Genomic DNA, 12,874 nt, shown 5'->3' on the forward strand with positions numbered 1-12,874 from the left:
TGCACCGCGAAGTGGTCGCAGGCCCCAGGCAATTGTCGGTTTGCAGCCCTGGAAGGTCGCAGCACGTCTAGGGATGGCCCAAATTGAAGGTTGTCTTACTACTGATTATGTCCACCAGTCCAAGGGAGAAAGTCATCCTCTTCGAAGCTTCCCTGTCGATTTGAAAACTGGGTCAGGACAACGGCCCTTCAGCAGGCTTCTTCGGTTGCTAGAAGGTGCTGCAGATATCTCTGGTTGTCTTCCCCAGTACTTCTGTTCCAGTGGTCGACTTGTCTTCGGCCTCAGAATCCTCGCCTTTTATCCAGGAACCCAGCCAATGAACACTCATGCTACATTCAAACTTTGGGGAGCGACTGTCTTTGCAGGACAGCCAGCATCCCGGTTGGAACTGGTTCCAGGTAGGCATCCCAGAAGACAAAGAACAGCAGAGTTTTGGAATCCTTCCCTGCTTCCTGTCCTCACAGACACACTAAAGCCTCGGCGGGCTTCCCAAAAAGATTCCTGCCGAAGACAAAAGTCAAAGCAGGACCTCCCCCACCCAGGACGGCAGAAAAACAACCAAGAAAGGACAAGCACACAAGAAATGCGAAAAAAGAATACAGCCACCATTTTGGGTCAATGGTGACTCTTCTGTGCATTGCCTCAGCTGTGAAGACAGCCTGTGAGTAAAAAATACAGTCGGTAGAACACGTCCGTTGCCACCAGCCATTCAGGTCTGGTTGTCACTGTAATGGAAATGTTACAGGAGCAGTGAGAACGGGGATACACTGTAACCCCCCAGCACTTCCCATAAGGTGGTGTGCTGATCTCACGAAAGAAAAGGTAAGCAGGATAAAAAGTATCCCCCTATCCTTGGGAACAGTAGTTCTCACAAGGAAAATAAAAGAATATAACAAGGAATGCCCAAAGGGCTCCCAGCAACACTGCACACAATGTGCTGTGCGCTGCAAAAATGAATCACAAATGCCTTACAAAATATGGAGGAAAGCATGACTCCATAAAGTAAAAACATAATGAACAAGGGTTCCCGTAGTCAGGGTGAAAAAGAATGAATGAGGGGGAAAACACTTTCCTTCATTCAGGAGAACAGACAAAAAGATCCAGGATTCAAGCAAAATGTGCTGGGGGTCTCACAGGTAGAGGGGATTTAGTAGAACAATGAAAAATCTCGTGAACACAAACCATGTGACTTTCAAACATTCGACAGTCTCCCAATCAGCGGAGGCCAACCTCCCTCCTGTTTCACAGGCACACAAAAAGATGCCTGGCAGACCTTCACCTAAATAGAACTTGATTTCAATTCCAAAGCAAGGTTTTCAAGCTCTGCTTTAGAACTCATCTTGGCAAGATGTCAAATATGGCTGTTTCTGCCTTGTGGCACCTACAAGAAGGGCAAGGAAGTCAATGGCCTTGTTACAGCCATTTTGCTCCTGCCGATTGCAAATTACTATGATTGTGGTTAGATGTCTTTTCTGTGGTGCCTCCTCTTAAAAAGGTGCCACCCGCCTGTAACATTGACACGCTGTCTGAATGATGAACACTATGGGGAATTCTGTGATACTGCTGCCAAGGTAGCCATGTGGGCTACCAAAGCAATATAGAAAAAAGATTTGCAGTCTATAGTGAGGCTCTGGAAAAATGTCAGGACACATGGAAAGCTAACAAAATAGTAATGCACTACCCAAGAGAGTGAAAGGGGATGTTATGACCTATCAGGGGGAATAGCCAGTTTATAAAGGGTATGCCACCTCCCAAAACATTCAATTAGTCATTACACCCTCTGCTTCCCTGCCACACTCCCTCACGCAATGCAAAGCAGCAACCGCTTTCCATCAAAAAGAGACATGGATGGTGGGAAGAACCAGCCATCTCTTTTTCCAAGTTAAAGATAACCTAATGGAGGGCTAATTTTATTTATTTATTTCGCTTGTGTTGGTACCATAGTAGCTTAAATGTAATACGCCCACCCAGGTTGCAGAAAATGGACATAGAGAAGATAACATTACATAGCAGTGAATCTGACAGTTTATGGAATTCCTGTTGGCTTACTTTGAGACCGTACAAGATAATTACCTGATCTGACTGATTAGAAAATCCCCATTTTAGTCAATATGTTTGCATTTGGGACCTGGACCTACCTATGGCTGGTATGATTACTTTGAGCAAACGGCTCAAAACAGAACACTTTGAGAACGAGAGGTTTCCATGTGGTCAACATCAAAGCCTTTGTGGTTGTGCATGTTTCACCACTTGCAGACTTTCATGAATATATTAAACTGTACATTCACGGTGCACACTGTATGAAGTGTTTAACAATTGCCTACATTCCAAAGAAACATTATATTTCAAATACTTCAACCAAGGGTTCAGACTAAAACTTGCTCACACAGACTGAAGAGTGGCACATTCCATTGGGCATCTTTAACAGTCCTTGATGCTAAATACAATTTCCAAAGCATCTTGCTTAACACATCTAGGGTTACTTAGCATTAATCTTGGTATCTTCACCTCAAGGTCGAGGAATTTTGAGGACACCTATTCTACAATAACTTGTTGTCATGGAATTTCAATCCAGAGCATCTCAAACCCAACAATTGCAAACACCTTTTTGAGCAGCAGCAAACCTATGACTGCCCTTTTATGCATAACCCGAGTCATTAAACTGCGTTAATTTGGGTCACACTGTAACTCTATATTCTTGTAGAATATGCATTTGTCAATTTTTGGCTAAAGGTTTTTGACTTTGTTTTTCCTTGGCTTGACTACTTCATTCCTCCAGCAGTGGGTGCCATATTGGAAGAAGAAGAAGAGGAGTCCACACTGCTACTCCTCATTACGAGTGAGAGGGTACAGACCATCCCCCAAGGGGGCGCCATTACCCTATCTTCTTTTCCTCGCAAATCCTCTGCGTGCTGTTACACCACTGTAGAACACCACTTTCATGTGGACACAAATTTGGGACTTTTGTTGACTTCTCTGATGTTTATTCATCTTTTCAATAATTGTTAAGCTACTGTGCGTCGTCATTTCAAGTTTACCCTACTAGCATCATGTCTTGTAGTTCTTATATGCGTTCTACTGCATCCCCTGCTAACAGTTTTTCAGCTCCCAAGTTCTGATTTGAACAGCTTTGGACAAAACATGTTGTAGTGCCCAGGGCACTGGCTTATCATTGTCAATCGACAGATACAGTAACACCTTTCTGCTGTGTCTGAAATTCATCTTTTTCAGTCAAGACGAAGGTTCCTTGTGGCTCACTGCCTTGTGCATTGGACAGAAAAACATAAAGGGGCAAAATGGGCAATAACATGTTGCATTATCTTTACCCATCTGAGCGCCCTGTACAGTTTCCAACTTCAGCACATTGAATCTGGCTATGGAAATATGATATTGCTGATTACAGTTAATGCACCACAGTAAATACACTTGTAAACTTGAAAACACTTAGATAGTGTGGGCCATGTTCTTTGATTTAGACAGTTCAACTCTATTCAACAACAAACCCTTTGCAATATGTTTAGCACCTGCTGGGATATTATCCCACCCCAAAAACTTGGCTCGCACTTACCACAGAGGTCCTCCTTGACCTTCTTCAACCAGGATATTTGAAAATTGTGTACCCAAAAATTCACAAAACATTAAGGCCGGGATGCTGGCTTGTTCTTCTAGACAGACAGACAAAAAGAGTAAGGGCAATTGCCACCGGGTCATTAATACATTCTAATCCCATCTCTGGATGCATGGCGAATATTGGGCTGACTTTGATAGAGCCAGGATGTTTCTACAGAATTCATTATTAACCTGTATAAATGGAGCGATATTCGCAAAACCCCAAATATCCCCAGATAGCTGGCATTGGGCTGTGCATGGTCCCTGTAAGCTCTGTTACGAATATGTTTGCACAACTCTCTGTTGAGGGTTGTGTAATCGTCTAACCTAATGATAGAACAGTGTGTCACCCAAATGGAAAGGGCAGACTCTAATGCAGGGGTCTGCAACCTTTGGATCTCCAGATGTTTTGAAACACAATTCCTATGATCTCTTGTCATTCACTACAATGGCTAGGGATGATGGGAGTTGTAGTCCAAAACCTCTGGAGAGCCAAAGGTTGCCGACCCATGCTCTAATAGCAGCTGTAGTGGATCAGGATGGAGGAAGTCTGGCAGGGAGGTAAAATTAATCCCAACGGTCACAATAAAAGTAAACACCACAGTGGTATACTAAAACATATATACTTCAAATGGATTGCGTCCTCCCACATATTCCTCATCTTATGATGATTATGCTTCCAACTTTAGCTGCTTTGGCAAATCTTTCGACGGGAGGCACTGTGTGCCATCTTGACGAGTCTATGTCCCTCGAGGGCTCCGTTCGACTTTCGACATCATTAGTATAACTAGTGCACGCAGCGCCCGTTGGCTTCAGTTCTGTTTTTCTGAGTGAACGCTTCGAAGAATGAAGGCATGCTTCCATTCTTCACTGAACTTAGTCACTATTATCTGAAACAAAAATGTTATTCTCTGTCTGCTCCATCCACACCTAAGACGGGCTTCAAGAAGTGCCAAGACTCTGGATCAAAGATGTCAATCACCGACCGCCACCGCATATGTCTGTGGTGTCTTGATACCGGTCATCGTACCTCTGACTGTAACTCCTGTCAGGCAGTGACCGAAAAGGCTCTGAGGGAGCATAAAGGTAAATTGGCAGTCGGCAGGTTACCTTCGAAGTCTCCTTCAAGGAGTTCAAAAAGAAATTCCGTTGAGTCAAGGGATTTTCCTCGACGGTAAAGATCTAAAAAATCTCGATTGAGAAGTTGATCACGCCATTCCTCGTCTTTTTCTAAGAAAGCCAAGAACCGGCGTCACAGGTCACCTTCCACCTGTAGTGATTCCTCGGCCGATGGGATGCGTTTCCTAAAGAAATGCTTGACATCTTTGAGAATGCAACCCGACCCCCTCAAAGACTAAGCAGAAAACCCATGTCCCTGTCAATCTGCATCAAGATGGCAAAGGGAAGTCTAAGACAAAACCAATAAAATCTTCGAATCCGAGCCATAAGCCAGATCTACATTGAGAAAAGTCTCGATCTGAGGAAAAGTCGTTGAGGGCTTCGACAAGCCAGGAAATCAAGTCCATCGAGGGTTCCTTTGAAAAAACATACAAAATCGGTTACTCCGATTTCTTCGAAGTTGTCAAAGCCAATAGTAACCCAGGAAAATGTTTTCAAACCCTTGCCAAAGAAAAATTTTCTTAAGACTCTAACCTCAATCTATGAAGACAATGAGCCTTCAGATGATAATACACCATTTGGGTTACAATATGGCACCCCAAATGTGCCAGAGGAGTTGATTTCTAGAGTCTAGGTTAAAAGAGTTGTATGATAACCTAAAATCAGCCAGTGGTATAGATGCATCTCCACAACTGGAATTTGGTAAACCAGATCCTATTGATCTGTTGACTCATATAGGCAACTAATGAGCAAGGTGGTAGAATGTTTAGGTTGGAGCAGGCCTACACCTTATTTCGAGCAGGACAACATGACAGATATTTTGGATCAGGGTACCTAGAGAGATCCAATTTTGCCTTTTCACATTGCCCTACAACAAAGGGTTTCAACAAATTGGGAAATACCAGAGACTGCGGATTCAGTAAATACACATTTTGCAAAACAATATAGGACATCCAGCAGTTACCCAGAGCACTTAACAAAGCACCCAACACCAGAAAGTTTGGTGGTTCAAGCTGCTGCATCTACCAAGCAATTGGCATACCCCTCTATCCCTCGCGATAAGGAAGATAAGAGAGTGGATGCCTGGGTGAGAAAAATATTTACTGCTGGTAGTATGGCTTTAAAATCAACTAACACAACCTCTTTCTTGTCAAGGTTTACGTTTACCCTGTGGCACTGCGTAGCTATGGTGGCTGACCATATCCCAGAAGAAGAAAAAGACTGCTTTCTGGCTATCGAGGATGGTAAGGAGGAAATATGTGAATGCCTCTAGTCCAGTCTGGATACTGCAGATTGCATCAGCAGATTGATGGCAACCAGTAATGTGTGGCGCAGATTTGCGTGGTTGAAGAAGTCCGGATTTGCAGCCAATGTGCAACCTAGACTCCTTAACATGCCCTTTGACGGCTCGAGGTTGTTTGGCAGCAAGCCTGATGAAAGTTTGGAAAAGCTGCAGACCTCCAAGGTGGCAGTGAAATTTCTTAGTGCCGCCATTAGATAGCCTCAACACTCCTACCCTGGGTTTATCTTCTTGGAGGGGTAAGTCCTTTTGATTCTACTCCTTTGTTGAAAGAGGATAAACAAGTCGTGGAGGTCATAGAAGATTCCTGCATGGTGTACGAGGGAGAGGTGCTACGTCAGGCCAAGCAGCAACAATTTTACCCTCAGCCACTGCTTCAGCCGCCTCAAAACCACTCTGAGGCCTTGACTCACAAGACCCTAGTGTGAGGCAGATTTTCTCAGCATCTGAAAGAATGGCGGGGCATTACTTCAGATGCTTGGGCACTGGTAACCGTAGCCCAAGGTTACAGCCTTTATTTTTTTTAAAAAAAAGGCCTCGGGATCATCCACCGGGGAACAACTCTTTCAAAGTTCCGGATCCGCTCCTCATGCAGGAAATTTTGGCCCTGCTAGAGAAAGGTGCTATAGAACTGGTACCTATGGGGTAGAGTAACAAGGGTTGGTACTCCCTGTATGGAGGACTGACACCCATCTTGGACTTAAGAAACTTGAAGTTCCTCAGGAAGGACTAGTTCAAGATGGCTACCCTTTCTCAGATCCTTTAGGCTCTCCAACTCCAAGACTGGATGTTGCCATCGGACCTTCAGGATGCTTACTTTCATGTACCTATCCATCACAAGCACAGAAAGTACCTGATGTTTGCAGTTGGCGATTTTCATTGTCAGTTTCGAGTTCTGCCATTCGGCCAGACCTCTGCCCCGAGAGTGTTCACCAAATTAATGGCGGTGGTGGCGGCAAGTCTCAGGAGAGGGGGAATTCATGTCTACCCCTACCTGGAATATTGGCTGATCCGGGCACGTTCACCCGAACAAGCATGGGGACATCTCAGTGTAACCTGCCACTCTCCACATACTGGTCTTCTCCCTCAATTACAAGAAGTCCCACATGATACCATCTCAGAGACTCTAGTTTATTGGAGCAGTCCTGGATGCTTTCTCAGGGAAAGCCTTGCCACCTGAGGTGAGGGCTCAACATATTCTGCAGAGAGTCAACAAATTTGAGTGACCAGGGTGTTCCGGCCTTCAATCCTTTTTTTTTTTTTAAGGTTGCTTGGTCTCATGGCATCCTGCATTTTCCTGGTGCCAGAGGGCCGCCTGAGAATGAGATCCCTCCAATGGGCTCTCTGGGCACAGTGGTCCCAATTCTCAGGCAGGACGTCAGACCACCTTCAAGTTCTGAGCAGAGTAGCACAGGACCTTCTGTGGTGGGATTGCAAGGACAACATTCTGAAGGGAGAATCTTTTTGACAGCCATGGCCGGAGATAACAGTAGTGACGGACGCCTCACTCACGGGGTGGGGAGCACACGCCCGTTATCTGACAATCAACGGTCATTGGTCTCCATCGGAGTCCAAACTACACATCAACAGTTTGGAGCCAATGGCAATCAGACCTGCGTTGAAGGCCTTTCTGCCCGCTGTACGGGGAAAGAATGCTCTGATAATGACAGACAACACAGTGGCCATGTACTACCTCAACTACCACTGTTCAGAGAAGCAATGCAGCTCTGGTTCTGCGAAATTAAAGAAGGAATCTCTCTGTCGGCAGTTCACCTAGCCGGAGAGGAGAACACAGCGGCGGATGCTCTGAGCAGGCAGAGCACAGTCTCCCACGAGTGGGAACTAGCTCGGGAAGTCATTCAGAGATCTTCACCCTCTGGGGAACCCCTCAAGTAGATCTGTACACGACCAGCATCAACCGGAAGTATGAACTGTTTTGCTCCAGGGAATTTCCTCCAAGGGGCGCTCTAGGGGACGTGTTCGTAGTGGACTGGGAGTTTCCACTCCTGTACGCATTTCCTCCAGTCCCCGTCATTCCTGACATGATCAGAAGGTTGAGAAAGTTCGGGAAATCCATGATCCTAATTGCCCTGGATTGGACCAGGAGGACGTGGTACCGGGACTTTCTGGACATGTCCATCTGCCCTCCAATACGTCTTTAACAAAGAGAGGACCTTCTCTCGCTAGAGGAGGGTCGGGTTCTCCACCCAGAGGCCAAGACTCTCATCTTTCACGTATGGTTTCTGAGCTTGAGATACAGGGATTGGGACCTTCCGGATGACGAAATGGAGATCTTTCTTTCGGCCAGAATGCCAGAAACGAAATCTTTGTACCGCTGCCGTTGGAACAAATTCAGCAGTTGGTGCAGGAATAAGAATGGGGACCCTTTTCTTTGTTACACACCTATGATGCTTTCTTTTTTATTACATCTGGCGAATCTGGGACTCCAGATTGGAACAATTAAAGGTTAGTTAGCGGCGCTGTCTATTTTCAAGCGTTCTTCAGAAGAGGATTCATATTTTAAAATGCCTCTGATTGTTCAATTCCTAAAGGGTCTTACTAACATGTTCCCACCAGTTCCTTTCTAAGTCCCAATATAGGATCTTAACCTGGTGTTAACATTTATAACATGCATCCCTTTTAAGCCAATACATTCATGCCCATTAAGACTGTTAACTTTGAAAATTGTTTTGCTAACAACGTCAGCCCACAGGGTAAGCGAGTTCCAGGCACTTTCCTGTAAACCTCCCCATACTGTTTTCTATAAAGACAAGCTTGTTCTCAAGGTAAAACTTTCTTTCCTACCTAAGCTAGTCTCCGACTTCCACTTGTCGCAAAAGATCCTTTTGCCAACTTTCTAACCACCTCCTCATCCTGGAAAGGAGGAGGAAAGATTACATAGGCTGGACCCAAAAAGGGCTCTCAGCTTTTACATATCAAGAATGGCTAACATCTGTCAAAATGACCAATTATTCATTGGCTATACAGGCCCTAGATTGGGTTTAGCTGTGACGAAACAGACCCTATCCTGATGGATCATCCTAGCTATTGGGGAATGTTACAGGTTAGCGGGCAAAGACCCACCGGAAGATTTGAGAGCACATTCCACAAGGGGCAGGGCAACCTCTGGTGCACTTTGGAGAGGTGTTCCAGTCAGACATTTGTTCAGCGGCCACTTGGTCGTCTCTTCACACATTTGTGAAACATTACTGCCTGGATTCATCTTCCAGTCAGGAAGGACAATTTGGAAAAGCGGTCCTTCACTCAGTCCATGACAACAAAATATTATTTGTACTCCCACCAGCAAATTATTACTGCTTTGGGAGTCTGTCATAAGATGAGGAATACGTGGGAGGACACAATCCATTCGATCAACAATTTAATTTCCCCTGGTAACATTCTTTTGATTGGATGTTCCTCCCCCGCTTGCCTAATCGCCCCTTACAGCCTACCCCGCTGTAGAATTTACATGTCTTTACACTTTTTTTGGAGCCTATGGTCTATGGTATGCCTGGTAATTCCTCTACAGCAGAGGGGGGGAACTGAACTGAAGCCAACGGGCGCCGAGAAAGAATATACCAACCTAGTATGACAACCTGTTACACTAAACTACAGGGATTATGAGACATACAACCCACTAACAAAAATCTCACATTTCTGCATACTTAATTCACACAAAAACCCACACAACCACCTCTCTTACATCAAACCACACAGACTTCACCACACCTACAATCAACACATATATTGCAACAACAACACGCCAGGACTTGCTTTGATCCTATATGCACACCCAAGCTCAGCACACAGTGAAAACCGAACTGAAGCTGCCAACAGTACACCACTTCTCACTTTCCTACGCCCTCTTCACCCACTAACCCACTCCCCACCTTTTTGTTTACAGATTCGCCTGAGCGCCTGGAGACCAACTCCGTTGGTGACCGTGCACTATATAAATACCTTTAACATTAACACAAAGCAGAGCATAGTGTAGATAAAAGAAATAGTAAATCGGCAGTTAAGGCCTAAGCCACTCCACTTATAATGCAAACCCCATACCTGGTGGCAGGCACTATACTCATAGACTTTCAGGGGTAAGTGAAGGGTAGACCCCCAAAGACAATATTATGCACCGTAATCACCACCATGTTCAGGATCCAAGGGTGCCACACAGAACCTAAGTGCTGGTGTCCTGCTATGCTCTAAATTAAAATATGGTACATAATACATATGCACACAATACAATTATAGCACATAGAAGTAGTAAACATGCGAGCATAATGTCCAACACAGCCAGGAGGGATAATAAAGTCTATGCTATTCATTCACAGTCCCCAGACCCAGAAGGACATATTACACACCATCGAGGGAAACAGTAGCAACACTCAATGCTAACATTTATATCCTAGGCAATACTGAATAATACTTGTATTTAAAATTCCTGATAAAACAGGGGGAGTCACTAAAATTGCAGGTCTTTATGGAGAACTGCAATGACCCTAAAATAAATGCCACAGTCAAGATAAGTAACTTGCAATGTCACTTGTGTGAGTTCCAGTGTTAAGAAAAGTGCCCATAGGCAACAACAAGACAAACCATGTAGACTGACCTGCGATTATAATGGAAAGCCAGATAGGTCGCAGTTCCTTCCCACAGGCACCCAGAAAAAAATGATTCCTTCCCCCAAACCACCACACTGGGTCTCCAAATCGGCTGCAATGTTTTCAGTGGCAAAATCTTCCAGCAGTAAGCGAACATGCTGATCTTCCAAACAAGGTTCTATTTTATGTACCTTCACTCACAGAGGTTGACCTCTGCCAGCCAATCAATCCCATTAGTGGATTTAAAACAAAGGTTTTTGTGGCCATCCGCTATAGGTAGCTCCATAAATTGGCCAACATTAAGGCCCACTCATCTGGAAGTGTAGTGACCTGCCCAGCACCAAGAACTGGTGTAAACCAGTTCAAATCGCTATGGGGGCTGCCATCTTGGGCTCACAAAGATTCCATGTGGGCAGAAGGGCTTTTCAAGCCTGCCTTATAATTTCCCCAAACCTCCTAAAACAAAATGGCAGATAGTAGGACAAATACCATAAATACTCTGGTGGCGACCATAAAGGTACATTGGGCTACTAATGCAGTAAATTTGCTTACACCCCTCGTGTAGCATAAAAAAAATATTAGCTGCTACCAACCTACCCCTTTAACCAAAGTAGGGTGATATAATCACCCCGGGGGCACATAGGCGGTGCTTAAGAATCATCCCCGGGCCAGGGAGACTAATAGGCAACTCAGGACCATATCCTCTCAGAGTGAAAAGGGGATGTAGTAGCAGGTTGACTTCAGCAGAAGTCCCTCCGACTACCAAAATAAATTATAAACCCCATAAAATAAAGTAAAGGGGTGGAGCAAAAAGAGTAGGGCTCCCATAAAATAAGACTTTATAACCGTCAAAAATGGAATTCTGCCCTTAGAAGATCTGAGAATGACATCTGCTGTTTGGCCTTCCAGCTTCACAATCAGTCATACTAGCCTACCTGCTGCCTGTACCATTCTAGTGGCTTGTTTTGCTCCATGCCCTTCATATCGGCAGAGGTAGTGGGCCTCTGAGACATTTGGCAATAATGCCCCATCTAAGTCTAATCTACATTTTACCCCTCGGTCTTCCCGCCCATTGCATTATAGCTGATTATTTAATAGTCGACCGTACAAAGATCTCTCTTGCATAAATGAGGTCTTGTCATCAATCCAAAGATGGAAGGCCTTACGTGTATGTCCTTTTAGCACCACTTAATCAGCATACTCAAGCTGCGGCAGCCTATCGTGGCAGTGGGCGAACATCCGTTGACACCTTTTCCAAGATTCCTTGTCACACATTTTTGTACAGATTAAACAATGATGCTGCAAGCATACACTCCAGTCTCTGTATCCCTCTTGACCCGAATTGGGCCTGTGCACTTACCACCCCTGCCATCAGGGGTGTTGCTAGTTCTGGAAAAGATCTGGGGCTACGCTAATGTCGGACTTGGGGCAAGCTAGCCTTTTAGTTGTAGCCCCTGAGCTATCCCAGGCTACAACCAAAAGACCCAGGGCTATAGCCCCCTTAGCACCCCCGACCCCTTGTAATGCCTCTTCCTGACATAACTCGCTACTGCCTCATTGACATCATGGATGGCATTGAGCATTCAAATAAGTCCCCAAGGCAACACCCTGTCATTTTGGACAACCCACAGCCGCGACAAATCTACAAGGTTGAATGCCTGAGCAGTACATGTGGGGTAAAGAGTCAGGCATTTGAATGCCTGTTACTCCCTAGTTCTCCTTGTTACGAGTATTGACCTGATGGTAAGGACTAGAATATGCAGGTTCACTGCTTATTTGGAGTCTTGATCACACCTGATAGGGGATCATTACTACAGATCATGGACTGTAGACCACTGTTGGTCCATATTTCTGAGACATGCAGTTACGGGCCTACGACATCATGTAAAGAGATACAACTATTTATACAGAACCTGCTCTGTCGCTTACAGTACTCACCTTTGAGTTTCTGTTAACAGTTTGGTATCTGGCAGCATATTCCAGCCAAGAGGAGCAAGTAGAAACATCATGAAACTTCTTATTGATTGCATTGCGTGACCCTTCATTCTCTGCAATGTCAACAGAAATGATAACACCTTTTGTTAAATCTCTCTTCAGCTTCCAACTTGTTGCACAATGCAGGGAATGTATTAACCTTTTCTGTAATGTCCTTGAAGATACTCGATGTGAAAAGTAAGAAGTTACTTGTCTTGAGATACAGTGAGAAGACCCTTGTATTCTCTCATCTGCTAACACATTTTCACTC

General features: G+C 44.9%; 1 protein-coding gene across 1 annotated transcript in view; it reads left to right on the forward strand.

Moving 5' to 3' along the window:
• The window catches only part of LZTR1 (leucine zipper like post translational regulator 1), a 692,494-nt gene that overhangs the window by 449,490 nt on the left and 230,130 nt on the right, over positions 1-12,874 (forward strand). The window lies entirely within an intron of this gene.

Source organism: Ambystoma mexicanum, chromosome 10, assembly GCF_040938575.1.
Source record: "Ambystoma mexicanum isolate Mex_15411 chromosome 10, UKY_AmexF1_1, whole genome shotgun sequence".
Classification (NCBI taxonomy): domain Eukaryota; kingdom Metazoa; phylum Chordata; class Amphibia; order Caudata; family Ambystomatidae; genus Ambystoma; species Ambystoma mexicanum.